At 33.0% G+C, this 15,162-nt stretch overlaps 1 protein-coding gene across 7 annotated transcripts in view; it reads left to right on the forward strand.

Annotated features, from left to right (window-relative positions):
• mfsd8l1 (major facilitator superfamily domain containing 8-like 1) overlaps nt 1-13,942 on the forward strand; it is a 22,934-nt gene extending 8,992 nt beyond the window's left edge. Inside the window, exons 12-13 of one of the 7 annotated variants that reach the window (XR_006927023.1) lie at nt 12,110-12,262; nt 13,753-13,942. The gene's annotated coding sequence lies outside the window, so the exon portion shown is untranslated. Of the gene's footprint in view, nt 1-797; nt 2,238-4,344; nt 4,547-8,568; nt 8,793-12,109; nt 12,551-13,752 lie in introns of those variants that run through there. The other 6 variants (XM_046858420.1, XM_046858421.1, XM_046858418.1 and 3 more) reach the window with 6 other exon arrangements.
• The last annotated feature ends 1,220 nt before the right edge of the window (nt 13,943-15,162 follow it).

The following is a 15,162-nucleotide window of genomic DNA, read 5'->3' on the forward strand; positions in this document are numbered from 1 at the left end:
ACAATTTTAAATAAAATGCCTGCTTGATTCAAATAAAATATATAAAAATAAAATACATTAAATAGATACAATATTAAATAGGCACAAATTAAATGGATTAAATAAATGGAAAAAATGTAATTAAATTTGTTTTCAAAATGTTTCATTTAAATTTTTTTTTTTTAACTGTTCTACTGACTTCAGCATAACAAATATATACATTTAAGAAACACACACGATAGGTATTTATTCATTCAATTTATTTATTCATAAAGGTTATTCTTAATTCTTTCCATGTTTCATCCATTTATTCACTCTCTCGATATGCGGAATCGTCCGGAATGTCATTTTTTAAGAGAAGTTTTCGAAGCTGTATATAAACGAATCCATATCCGCTTGACCGATATAAAAACGTTAGCGATGGCGGGAAGTTGCAGCGATTTCGCACATGCACAGGACAATTCGTGTTTTCGGTACGGATCGAGTAGCCACAGCGACACTCAAAATGCGAGGCGGAAACCAAACGCACTTCTGGCCCGCCACTTAATATGTTCATGAGGGAAGTCGTATTGTAACCATGTGCTGCACGTCAAACCAGAACGCCATTCGATACACATGTACACAAAAGCCCTGTACCGTTAATCCCCTAATGAACACATTTTCACACCTTCCTATATAAGATATGAATACAAATTTCATCACTAACAGAGACCTGCATATTCGCAAAGTCTGTAGAAGATGACGTTTCTTGAGACGTGCATTCAGTGTATGTGTTTTTAAAAAAGATGGTTCTGATTTTCATTGTCCTTTTATTTCAGGACTCACTGCTACATTCTCAGGATGGTGCTCAAATGTAACACGCACCATGTTTGTAATACGTAATAAGAGAGTGTGTTTCCTGTACAGCGTACGGGTTTATTTATGAAATATGTCTGTATATCTGTTATAACACTATATTTCATATAATGCACCACGTCATACCGCACAAGTTGTATTGGTTATGGTTAATTTCACAATTGAAGCTCTTTTGAGCTGTTGCATAGATGCTCTTCAGTCATCCACCTGGTTCCTCAAAATCTCTGCTCTGGAATCACCTACCTGGCCTTGATACATCCTACTCGATGCCTTTCACCTGGTCTTGCACTCTTGATTCTCTGGAATCATCTAGCTAGCCATGTTCACTGTTCTTTCTCAATCCACCCATCTTTCCTTGTTCACCTTTAGATTTTTTTTTAGAACTTTCTTCTCTGTTCTCTTGACCTTCTACTGCTCTTAGCTCTTTGGAGTCATCCACGTGGCCCCGCCCACTCTGTTCCTAATCTGTAAATGACAACCTGAACATTGTAAAGGAGTCCATCAGAAAATGTTGCTTTATCTTATGGGACTTGTGGAATCTAAATTACAGTCATACTGTGGATTATTATTATTATTATTATTATTATTATTATTATTTATTGATTTTTTTTTTTTTTTTTTACAAAACATTTTCATTGTATTAACATCTTATTGTACTTCACAGATTTGTGTCTATATTTCTATCTATGAAAGACTCAAATAAAACCAAATACAAAATCTTGGAAATCTGGCTCGGAAGTACGTCTTCAGAGTGAAGTCAGAAAACCTAACCAAAAAAAAAAAACTGTTAATTATATTAGAAAATCAGTAAATATGATCAATATGATATAAAATATCTTACTTCTTACTGTAATCTTCACAATACTGTAATATATTAATACATTAGGATCTGTTTTACCTGTTTAAACACAACCGAGTGTTGGATGATGGTAGATGATGTACTGCTGTCCTCAGTGTTATTAATAAGAATGTAAGGTTTCTGGGGGCTGACCAGCAAGCGTTTCTTATTGTACAAGAAAAGCACGGCTCTCAGCTCCATACCCGGAGACACGTCATTAAATATTTCATTTCAAAAATCATTCAAGCATCAAAATAATAGCAGACATTACTGTTTTAGTCTAAATCTAATTGGCCTACATGTAACACACAATACAACACAATAGTAAAGTACATTTTATGTTGCTTAAATTATATCATCATTCAGTTCATCAAATATAATGGAAGAATGTTTTTTTATGGGGGGATTTATGATTGGATTTATTTTATTTATTTATTTTAGTTAATAGCGTGGTATTTTACTTTTGTACACGTACAGTAAGAATATCTAAACCACCAGTACACCGTTTTCCATTATTTATCAATGTTTTCTATAAAATTATTGTTTCAATCTGTCTGTAATATAATATACTCATTAAAAATGTCAAGTCAAATAATGTAAACTAATGATGTAATAAAAAATATGTAACAATAAATAGAAAGAAATATATAATGAAAAAATAAAAGAATTAGATACAATTCAAAATTCATGAAATTTTTATCAAATATCTGTATTAGTATTTTTTATTGTAGATTCAAAAGGTTTTATTATAAAATGTTTTGTTTTATATTTATGTAATGTTTTATGTATAATATGTATATATATTTATATATTATGTGTTTTACAATTTATAATAATTTTAAATATTTGAGTTGAATGGTCCAAAATATATTTAATGTTATGAGTATACTCAATAAGAAATAAAAAAAAATATATAAATAGAATACAATTATTTATTATTATTTAAGTATTTTTTTTTACTGGTAATAAATTGCTCCAAATATATACTGAAATATATTTTTCCGAATTTTTGCATAAAATGGCAAATATAATTTTATAATATATCCAAATATAATCATTTTAAATTAATATGTAAATAAATATAATTAAAAAAAAGAAAAATAGGCCAAGCATAAATTATTGTATTATTTTATATTATTTTCTTTTTTGTGTGTTTGAGGGCAGGGGGCGCTATAAATCCATGCTCCTCACTCAACACTGTCCAATCAACAGAACCTTTTTGTGCTGTTGATTTGGATGTTCCATGGCGGTCAGTGCGTGGTGTGACCCCTGGCTGAACTCTATGTCAGGAGGGCGGGGCAGTGTTTGGGGCAATAACATGATAAGAGCAGAGCATCCAGCCATCCAGTGAAGTTGATTTAGAGCTTTTTCTAACTGCTCTGACCCAAAAACTCAGCTGTCATTCAATGTCAGACTGTACACACTATACAAACCATCATGTGATGCATCGGGCCACTGGCAATCTTATTTGTCACTATTAAAAAAAAAAAAGCCTGGTCAAACAGATGCACATGATGTGATGATAGAGGACGTGTGAACTTTACATGAACTCCTGTTTTTTTGGTTTTAGGTCATTTATATTTTGGGGATTTTTTGTAAGGCTGAGCAGGATACAAAATGTTCTGCAGAAAAATGTGAGATCTAAATCAGAGTAAAAAAAAAAACCCATTTGTTTAATAGTTAAATCTGTTGCTTTACAGTCACCTGTCGAACTTTTACATTTTTTCAAATTCATTCATTTCATCTAATCATCGTCATTTGATACATAATTTTATTTATGAGGAAAACGATTTATTATTTATTTATTTATGTTTATTTATTTATTTATTTTTTCTTTTTTTTTGCTTTCATATTATTCATTTAAAAAAACGCAAAAGTAAAAAAAAAACTAGCAGGCTTTACTTAATTATTTACTTTTTGACATTTGTTTTGTTTTGTTTTAAAGAAGCATGACCTTTTTTATATGGCTTAAATTAAAAAGAAAATACAAGAAAAAAAAAGCATTTGAGACAATGTGCTAAAACAAAAACAGTGGACGTCTGGGTTGCATTTTTGTTAGTTGTTTTTTATTATTGCTACAGATTGGATTGGTTTTAAATTCAAATAGTGTTTTATATTTAGAAGCTCAAAAAAAACACATTTTACGATAGAAACTGATTACAGCTCATAATAATAATAATAATAATAATAATAATAATAATAATAATAATAATAATAATAATAAATACATTGACTATAACTTTAAAAGACTAACAAGATTTTTGTAAACTTAATTGATTCATTAACTATTTGGGTTAATATTCATTATTATGGTTTATGCTTTTGAACACATTTCAAGCAAAAACAATAATTAGAATGATACAATACAAATAAAATAATTATGAATTAGTATTAATTACAATAACTGGAAAGAAGTGAATTATCATAAGATCTAATAATAACTATAAATAATGAATAAACGTAATTAAAAAAGAAAAAAAAATAATAATGTACTGTACAAATGAAACACTATGAATCTCCATCAGACATTACTCAGTAAAAAGAATTTATGTAATAAAAGTAATTATATGATAATCAAGATAATTATTTAACATTTTATTATTATTATTATTATTATTATTATTATTATTATTATTATTATTATTATTTTAATTATTATTTTCGATTTATAGGACACTCCTGTGATGCAGTAATGCTATGAAGAAGAAAAAAAAACCCAGAACAGCCTCTTTACATTTAGGGAACATGGTGAATGCTGCTGTGAATCACCAACATTTATATTAGAAGCATGATTTGTATAGACTTGTGCATGAGAGCAACATATAAAGTCGCATACTCGCGGAAAAACAATACACTTTGAGTGAGTGTGTAAAAGTGTGTGAAAGTGTGGTGATTTTCCCAGAACCGGATCCTGTACACGTACTAACTGCAGCTTTCAGTCCAGATTGGATTCCATTGTTCCAGGCGAGTCATGATTAAAAGGTCATGTCGTTTAGAGGTTTTGATTCTCATTGGGTTTAATTACGGTAACGAGCATTTAGACCTCAGAGTAATGCGATGCAGCTGAGACACAATGAAGAGGTTTTTTTTATTTCATTTCTACAGTAAATGTGATATCGCTTACACGGAACTATGGCTGACTCTTAGGTGCTGTAAACACAGTGGCCGTGTGGTCAGACTTTAGACTGAGAACGGACACAGAAATGTTGAAAACGTTTAATTTTACACAGGATTTAGTGTCGAAAGGAAAACACACTCTGTAGTAAAGCACTGTGTTTAAAATCCAGATTCAGCGCTTAAACCCAACACAATGATAAAGCAAAAGAGCGAGACGCAGTGTGTGTATGTGTGTGTGTTTGTGTGTCGAGGGTTCAGCAGCAGGTCAGTAGGTCGAAGCCACAGCAGGATTTTCACGCCGTCTCTGTGCTGAGGGCCGCATCAGTCTAATCAGGGTTAACAATCTCGCGCCTCTCGCACAGATGGGACTCCGATCCTCACACACCCGGTGCAAGGTGGGGCAATGTAGGAGAGAGGGGCGAGACGGGGCGGGTGAAGCAAAATACATTAATCACACACACACACACACACACACAAGACAGATACTATATGCACACAAGTATTGGGACATGTCATTTTTTCCAAATTTGTTACCACAGATTTGGAGGTACCCAATCATATAGGACGTCTCTGGATAAAGTAGCATGAATTTGACCCTTTACTTGGACTAGGAGCGCCAAACCTGTTCCAGCATGACAATACTCCTGTGCACAAAGCAAACTCTATGAAGACCTGGTTTACATGGGATAAAGTGGAAGATCTCGAGTGGCCTGCTATAGAGATCTGACCTCAATTCTATTTACAGTTGGAACGCTGACTCCACCCTTGTGGCTGAATGAGCACAAATCTCCACAAGCACACTCCAAAATCTAGTGGAACATCTTCTCAAAATTGTGTAATGAGATTTTCGAAACCAGATGTGCACAACCTGTGCTTAAGAGACATTAACACTGAAGGATTTGTGTGTGTGTGTGTGTGTGTGTGTGTGTGTGTGTGTGTGTGTGTGTGAGTGAGTGAGTGAGTGAAAGTGAATAACACTGACAAACATGCCTAAATCTATTCTCCTGATCTGCCAAGCATGAATAATACGTCTGTGTGTGTGTGTGTGTGTGTGTGTGTGTGTGTGTGTGTGTGTGTGTGTGTGTTAAGTGTTGCATAGAAAGTATATGCAGCTTTTGTGAAGCAAAATCATGGTCACTGGGTTAAAGTTCTTAAGGTCAGAGGTGAATTCAACATCCGTTTGCTTCATAGCACAAAAGCATTGCGCACACACACACACACACACACACACACACACACACACACACACAGAGACAAAGAGCAATGTGTTTTTTTATTCTTTAAGTTTCATTTTGTTCAATGACAAAAGTTTATAAAGTTTACAGAATATTCCTTTTATTCTTGTAAAAATACAAAATAAGGAAATTTTGTATTATATAAATGTATTATACTACTTATTTATAAAATGTTTAGTAATTATTAAATGACTACTACATACAAATTATTATAACGATACTCCAAAAAAATGACTGGTTTTGTTTTCCATTTCCTTTTAAACTGTAATTATTTAAATGAATAATAAATACAATTATTTAAATTATTTTTCAATTTTAATTATTTAATTTTACATTTAATTTAAATTACATTTAGCAGTGATAACACAATTCTTCTTATTATTATTACTGTTATGATTATTATAAAAGAAAGCAATAGAAGTATCTGATAATATATTAATTTGAAATCTAATATGAATGTTTTATAACCTGGTTGTATATATATATTTATAGCAATTTCATTATCAATCCAAAATTTCAACCACAAAAAAGAATTTATTCCAGAATGAAATGGATTATAGATGGGGTTTTTTTTAAATGATGAAAAGTATGAAAGAAAATAATCCATAATTTAAACAAAAAGGAAAGAAAAGAAAAATAGTGACTATTAAACTTATTTACATTTACATTTTCGGCATTTAGTAGACGCCCTTATCCGGAGTGACATACATTTTTTCTGCAAATCTTTTCTGCAATTTACATTAACATTACAATTTGATTAACTTGAAAAGGCACACAATAAAGGAAAATGTTAAAAAGTAAAACATTTCGTTGGATTATGGCAGTGCGAAGCCTCAGAGTTTTCCTGATGTTCTCTCCTACTGGCTCAGTGCTGATGATCCTTATACAGGATTATAGGATTTGATCTCATCAAAAGCGACGCAAAAAAGGCAGAAAGTATGAGTGCAAGGTAAAGAGCAGTTTACTCTATCCGTTATTAGAAACAAATGCTATTTCTCCATCATTTCTCACTGTTTCACATGGAGACCAGGTGTCAGTGCTGTTCAGACAGATTTCAGCTCAGGCTCGGTTTTAAAGAAAAAATTCACTTGAGTGAAAAGTTGGAGAACTGAAACAAACAGCTTATTGCTTCTTGCGCACTAAGATTTTTGGAGCCGTCAGAGAAGAACTGAAGTACAATTTAAATCAAATTAAATCTTTGCAAGAAAAAAGAGAGTTTCACCACAACCTCACTGTGCTTGTATTTGGTTGGCTTCCATGCGGCCCTTTTCTAATCCAGAAACGACACTATCTCTCTGAATAACATGGAAAAGCATCAGATAAGGGTTGGAGTAGGTCACCCTTAAACTGCTTGGGCCTGGAATTTTTTCGTGATGTGCCAGAGTTCAGTGCAAAACTGCCATCATTCGTACAGATACGATCAAAGGTAGAAAGGGAGGTAGAAAGGAGTAATGATTGTACTGGTATCGGTCTGTAGGGGGCAGTATATGACTTCATTATAGCTGTGTAAAAAAAGATCTCTCGATGAATGTAGAGAGAGAGGGATGAATAAAGGGAGAGAGGGATGAAAAGAGAGAGAGAGGGAGAGTGCAGTGTAGTGAACGATGACCTCATGATGAACTGTGACGGATCCCAGAGAGCCTGAAATGCCATCATGGGTCTGATAATTGGACAAAGGAATGGCATATCACGCTGGGTGTGTATGTGTGTGTGTGTGTGTGCGTATGTGCATAGATACAAAGCCCACAGCATGTTTTGACAGCAGTTCTTGTCTGTCACTCGCTTGTGCTTCTTTCCTATCAAGTGCGTGCGTTGAAAAGCTGAACGACGGTGGTCTGTTTCATTTTTTTTTCTTTTTTAAACACAATTTTCATTTTTTACTGCAGATTCAATTAGAACGATTTGAACTTCCCCAGAACAATCCCTTGGCTCCGGGTCCTGTTTGACGTTCTTTCTTTTCTTTACTCTTGCTCTCTCGCTCGCTTTCTTTCCCTCGCTAACGCGAGCCAGAGCTGGAAGGCACATGATTAGGTGGTGGCTAATTGGGTGCAGATCCGCTCTCTGGAACGAGAAGAGCCAAAACACGCTCACATCTGCGATCCCGTCTCAACCGGACTCGCTCTGAAACATCAGCAAAAAAAAAAAAAAACTCAGCTTGTGATCGACTGACGGCCTCTCGGGTCCTCATTTCATCATTATAGCATTTGAAAAACACGTGGCATGTGAAAGCAAGAGAAGCGATAAAACAATCACAGATCTCTATATCAAAGCTCAGAGCAGGGTGTTGCTCTCAGTGCTAAGAAATACAAAACACTGTTTTCCTGCCACAAAAAATGTTCTTAGTGAAATATTTCATGTCATTGTTTAATGCATACAATTAGTCTTGGTGCTTAAACTGTTAGGGGTTACTGGTGTTAGCTTGAGCTTGTTGTGTTACTGAAATTTCACAGAATCATTCGCTGTTACCATTTCAACATTTATGCTAATAGATTTTGTCAGTTAACCTTCAAACCTGCTTCGTTGTGCTTTACTCTGATTTTTCAGGTGGACATTTGGGACACACCTCTGTCAACATAGACATAAAATAACCACCTTGTCATCCAGTATCACAGCGATGGCACGCTAACATCGAGATAACGCTAATGCAACATCACACTAACATTAAGTGAATGTTACACCTGTATCAAACTGACATCAAGGCAACGTTACACCAACAACACATTAGCATTAAGCCAACATTATGCCTAAACAGCACACTTAACATTAAAACAACATTACACCATTACATTAGAGTTACATTATGCCACGTTACACTGACATTGTTACACCATGTCACACAAACATTAATGTTACACAAACGCCACATTAACAATAAAGTAACGTTACACCAGCATCACATTAACATTAAAGTAATGTTACACCAGCATTACATTAATATTAAGTAATGTTACACCAATGCCACATTAACATTAAAGTAACTTTACACCAACATCATATTAACATTAAAGTAACATTACGCCACGTTACACTTCCATTGTTACACCATGTCACACAAACATTAATGTTACACAAACGCCACATTAACATTAATATAACATTACACGAGCATTACATTATTATTAAAGTAACGTTACACCAGCATCATATTAACATTAAAGTAACATTATGCCACGTTACACTACCATTGTTACACCACGTCACACAAACATTAATGTTACAATAACTCCACATTAACATTAAAAAAACATTACACCAGCATTACATTAACATTCAAGTAATGTTACAGCAACGCCACATTAACATTAAAGTAACGTTATACCAACATCATATTAACATTAAAGTAATGTTACAGCAACATGACATTAACATTGTAGTAACATTACACCAACTTCACACTAACATTAAAGTAACATTACACCAGCATTACATTAACATTATAGTTATCGTTACACCAACTTCACACTAACATTAAACGAACAATACAGTAACATCACTAACAATTATGTTACACAAACATCAAGGCAGCATTATGCCTTAACATCACATTAAGGCACAGTTTTACCATTATACAAACATTAAGGTAACGCTACACTAATGGAATTTTAACATGAAGGCAAGATTACAAAAAAAAACACCACGGTGATTAAAGCTACATTACACCAACATCATACAAATGTTAATGCAAATTTATGTCTAAAAATTTTATATTAAGGGACCAACTTTACACAAACATCATGCTACAATACACCGCTGTTTTACCAGTGTCACACCATCACACAAGTTTCATGTTAACATCACTTTGATGACATGCTCTTACCCACATCACAGCAACATTATACTAGCGTCACACCTTCATCAGTGTCACAGCCAAGCCAACAAACAAAAGACACAAATGTTATACCAAAATACTAAAGTCACACTGAGGACCAAAATGAACATAGAAACAATGTTTGCTAAAAATCTTTATTTTTTCCTTTTGCAAGATCTGATAATGAAAAAAAAGTGTTTGTGAATTAGACTCCACAGAACCACGTTCTAGAAAAACGAGGGGAAAAAATGGCCACGTTCCAAACTAATAAAAGTTTCCTGCTGATGCAGTTCACTGAGTTTTCTGTGCTTTTGTAGGAATAAAATGTAGCACAGTGACAAGCTGGAGCACTTCCTCAAACTCCACCATTTCGACCAATCACAATGCAGCATAATGAATTTAACAGAAAGAAAAGGCACCAATTCGGTCTGGAAATGATGGAGAGATGTTCTGATATCAGATGAACACACACTCGCTCTAATCCTGCCAGGAAACTCGAGAGAGGAAAAGAGAAACTGGGCTTGAGCTGGAAAAAGCTAAAAATAACAATAATCAGAAGGAGTTTCCTTTTATCCACTTTTCTAATGTAACAGAGAGACAGGTGCAGAAAGTGTTTTCAAAATAAAAAAAAGAAAGAACAGAGAAGAACAGAGAGAAAGAAAGAAAGAAAGAAAGAAAGAAAGAAAGAAAGAAAGAAAAGTAAATTGGGAGTATCATAACTCACATGGTCTTAATTTTCTTTTTTATATTTTATTTACAATCCCTGATTTCTGTTTTTCAGAATTTGTAGTAGTTCTTCTTGATCACTTTTGACTGTTTTAAAAATTGCCTTTAGAGTCATGTAATAATTTAATAATTTAATAATATAAGTTAATATAATATAATATAATATAAAATAACATTATATAATATAAAAACACTACTACAACTACTACTAAATAATAATTAAAATAATAATAAACTAAATACAATCATGCCACATGATATATACGATTATATGATATGATTTTCAGATTTTTAAAAGAAGTGGGGAAAAGTTTATATATATATATATATATATATATATATATATATATATATATATATATATATATATATATATATATATAAAATTTATTGATTTTCTTTTCTTTTAATCATCTTTGTTAATTTTTAAAGTAAAAATAATTTTTATTATACTATCATCTTTACATTTCTCTTGGTTTGGTTGTGAGAAAAAAAAAATATAAAGTTAAGCTGCATGGCAATATTTTTATGTTTTGTATATTTGAACACACACACACACACACACACACACACACACACACACACACACACACACACACACACACAAACACTTAACATTGGAGTTTATGCCATTTACTAGAAGTGAATCATATGTCATTTACTAAGATAAATCTCTTCGTAATTCAAATATAACAAAGTTTGTGTGGTTTTGTAGTTAAAGTAAATTAGAATGCATTTTTTTTACTTTTGTTGATTTTTAAGACTAATCGTTTAGTTTTATCCTCACCTGCATGTCTAATTAACAAAGAGAGAGAGAAAGAGAGAGAGGCTGTGATCGAGGCAGTGATTAAGGCTGGAAGTGATGGAGAGATGTGCTGATACACTCACTATAATCCTGTCAGGAAACTTGAGAGCGGAAGAAAGAAACCATCCTCGAACATGAGAAGCTAAAAATAATAAGAACCACAGGACACTAAGCATCGTCTGGAGCGAGTTAAAGTCCTGCTGGAGGTAACGGAGCAGATGGGAGCTTATCAGGAAGTGTGATCGCAGCTTGGCGCGCATTCTTAGACGTGCTGGTAATGGCCGTGTCCTGAGCTAATGCTAACTTAACGTTAAATTACATGCCGAATTTAGCGAATAAAAGCACGCCGTGTTTGCTCAGGCAGCCTCGAGACACGCAATCTTCACAATCTCGCTTCTGTTTACCTGCTGTTCAGTAATAATGAAAAAAAACAAACATCAAAGCCAAAGCTTGTCAAGTAAAATGTAAAAACGTACATGTAATAAGGAATCTTAGCATTTAGCGTTTTTATCCGTAATATTTATCGCTGATAGGTTTAGAAGCTAAACCTTGCAGCTGAGATGCTGTTACGGCTCAGTGGAATAGAACATTGCTAAATAGTGCACACTATAGTGAGGGTTAAAATATAAATGAGTCCAAAGACGAGGTCTGGCTCGAGCTCCGGCTCCTGACATCGACCCAAAAAATTAGCGAGCATGGCCTTTAATAACGGAGAACTCTTTTAACGTGTTATTAAATCCTGTCAGTCAGGGAAACAGCAGGAATGCTCGGGATCGTTCGGGAGGAGGCCGGCGCTGACTGACGGAGAGATGAGGAACGAGGGATGGACGGACGCCAACAGGGTGAAGAGTTCACCAATGACCACGTCTGAACTGATTTATTACTTTCATCATTAGCAGGTAATAATAGTTGGACAAAGACAAAGAACTTTCAGTCACATCAAATATTTGTATTAAAAAAAAAATTTATCGTAAGACTGGAGAAATAGCCAGTAAATTCTACAAATATAGTTTTTGTAGTATAAGCTTACATTGTGCACTTTTTTCTTTACTTGTTAGTACTTTTTTGCTAGTAATTTTTTTTAAAAGCTCAGATTTAACTAGTAGATCTGGAACAATATAATTTTTAAAAAATTATTCATTCAAAAATTTAGCAATTGTATTATCACTGTAAAAGTTTTTGTTCTTAACTTGCAACATCATATTTTTACTAAATATATAAATGGAAACTTAATAATACCCATGATAATCTGTCAAAACATACTTTTGTAGTATCTGTATACAGCGTTCTTATTTTGTACAGCTGTTTCAGTGACAATTTAATAAAAAAAACTTTTAAATAGAAAAGCATAAACATTTTGTTAGGATTGGAATTGGTACATGAAGAATTGTAAAAAAAAAAAAACTTTATGCAACGCAATCTTCTAATAAGTAATCTAATGCATTTTATTAAAAAAAAAACAAACAATAAAAAAAGTCTATATGTATTATGTGAAAACTAAAATTTCTAGTATATATCAAAAAACTGTTTTTGGTTTAGTTTAGGTTTTTTTTTTATTATTATTACCATGAATTATGAGAATTATTATAGTGTTTAGGTGTTTTAACAGCAGGTACAGATGCAGACTGATACTGTACTCAAACAAACAAGCCAAAAACTCAACCAAACTCAAAACCAGGCACAGAAACAGGTGGAAAACCACACAAAGCATCTACTTGGTAATACCACTAGTGCAATCTGGCTGAGTGGGAAGTTTGGGTGATTTATAGTGTGAGGCTGATTGGACACAAGTGAGTGCAATAAGAAGGCCAGCGATACACTTAGAAAGGAAGTCAGGGGAGCAGGTTTCTGCCATGTGTTGCAGAGGTGAATTGTGGCAAGCGGAGTTCATAAATGATGTTGGCCATTACATGACATTTAGCTGTTTTTAATTGTGTAATATTAACTGGAACGAGTTATGCTCAACCTGAGAATATTCAGGAATAAAAAAAAAAAACAGAAACCGGTGCACATTTAAATTAATTGCACATCAAAAGAAAAATGAAACAGGACCAAACAAACAATAGAAATGTAAATTGTATATTTGTCCCAGACAGTTACAGTCTATACAGAATACAACCTGCAGCTAAATATAAATCTGATATCGAAATAAAAGGAACTATAAATATAAAACGATAAAATATATTAGATAAAGTAGTAGTTAAAAACTGTACAAATGAAATGTAAAACTGTAAAAAAAAAAAATTACAGGGAATGTAAATAATTTTTTTTTTTTGAAAAGCAACCAATACATTCATAAACAATACAATAAAGAGAGCGACTGTATAAAGCGGTGTTGATCTTCTGTTTTCTACGCCATCTTCGTTTAATGCTGTGTGCTTTATTACAGCCATCATGAAGAGATCCATAAGTGACTGATCTGCTATGTCTCAAGTTGCAATGTGCCCTATATTCCTTAGTGTGCCATAAATGGGCTTCCGAAGATACTTTTAGCTTTTATAGCACACCATCGGGGAGGATCATTATGGCCGAGAGTTACTGAGACACTTTACTTTGAATGTTTGTCTTTTTTATGTGCTTGGTGTGTGTGTGTGTATGTGTATATATATATATATATATATATATATATATATATATATATATATATATATATACTATAGAGTTGGCAAGTTTGGCTTATACACAATATTTACACACAGCTTTACTAAAATATTGACAAAAGAGGCACATTGAGAACAGCACAAAATCAGGCTCACAAGCCATGTAGTAACGTTCTATGATAACCTGAGTGTTTTCAAGCTATTTTACAAGCTTTTTGCATGTGGAAAAAACCCCAAACCCTTGTAATGCATTAGCATGCAACGTACATCCTGGTTGTGTTTGGAGAAAAAGTTCCTTTATAGGATCAGTAATTCTAATATTTTATGAAAGATACAATTGTGTGCTACGCTCAATAAAATAGGAGGTCAAATTATTTCATAAATATTGAACTGATTGTTGAAAGCGCGGTGGCAGAGGTCGGTAGAGGCTCTGTGAAATGACAGATAGGTGCAAAATGTGGCACGAGAGTGTTTGAGGAAACATTCATTTGTTGTCATATGCTCGTGCCAGAAGTCAACGAATAGAAGAGACAGCAGATAAGCTTTTTCTGGGAAACTGGTTTGTAAACATTATAAGATTATAAAGTTTTACAACTGAATTTTTAATTAATTTTAACTCTGGGCTAGTTCAAAAATTTTACAAAAAAAGAATAAAAAATATATATCATGCATTTATTGTTTCTTTCTTTTTTTTGTGTTTTTATGTATTCATTTCAATGCTACTTATTAATTAGTTTTTTTGTTAATTTATATGTTTAGTACAGATTTTTTTTTACCTAAGTTGTGTTTTGTTGTTGTTATTTGTAATACACACATCAAAATTAAAAAATAATGGAAATTCTGGTATTATGGAACATTCATATTCCTGTGTGTGTGTGTGTGTGTGTGTGTGTGTGTGTGTGTGTGTGTGTGTGTGTCTGTGTTATTTCCGAAAGAATTTTATAAGATATTGTAACTATCGTTAAATTAAAAAGTACATTCAGGATGAAGTTAGATGTAACAAGGAATTCTAATTTTCTAATCTTGAATCGTTTCTGAAACTTCTGAAATGTTCATCTGGGTGAAGTTATTAATCTTATAATAAAAGAAAAGTTTCAGTTAAAGTCTCAAATGAGTTAATTAACTGAATTCAGTTAAACTGTGTTCATTTGGCTTCACCGATTTCATTCATTTTTAATCCTTTGTTCAGTTCACTCATT

The sequence above is a fragment of the Silurus meridionalis genome, chromosome 9 (assembly GCF_014805685.1).
Source record: "Silurus meridionalis isolate SWU-2019-XX chromosome 9, ASM1480568v1, whole genome shotgun sequence".
Classification (NCBI taxonomy): Eukaryota; Metazoa; Chordata; class Actinopteri; order Siluriformes; family Siluridae; genus Silurus; species Silurus meridionalis.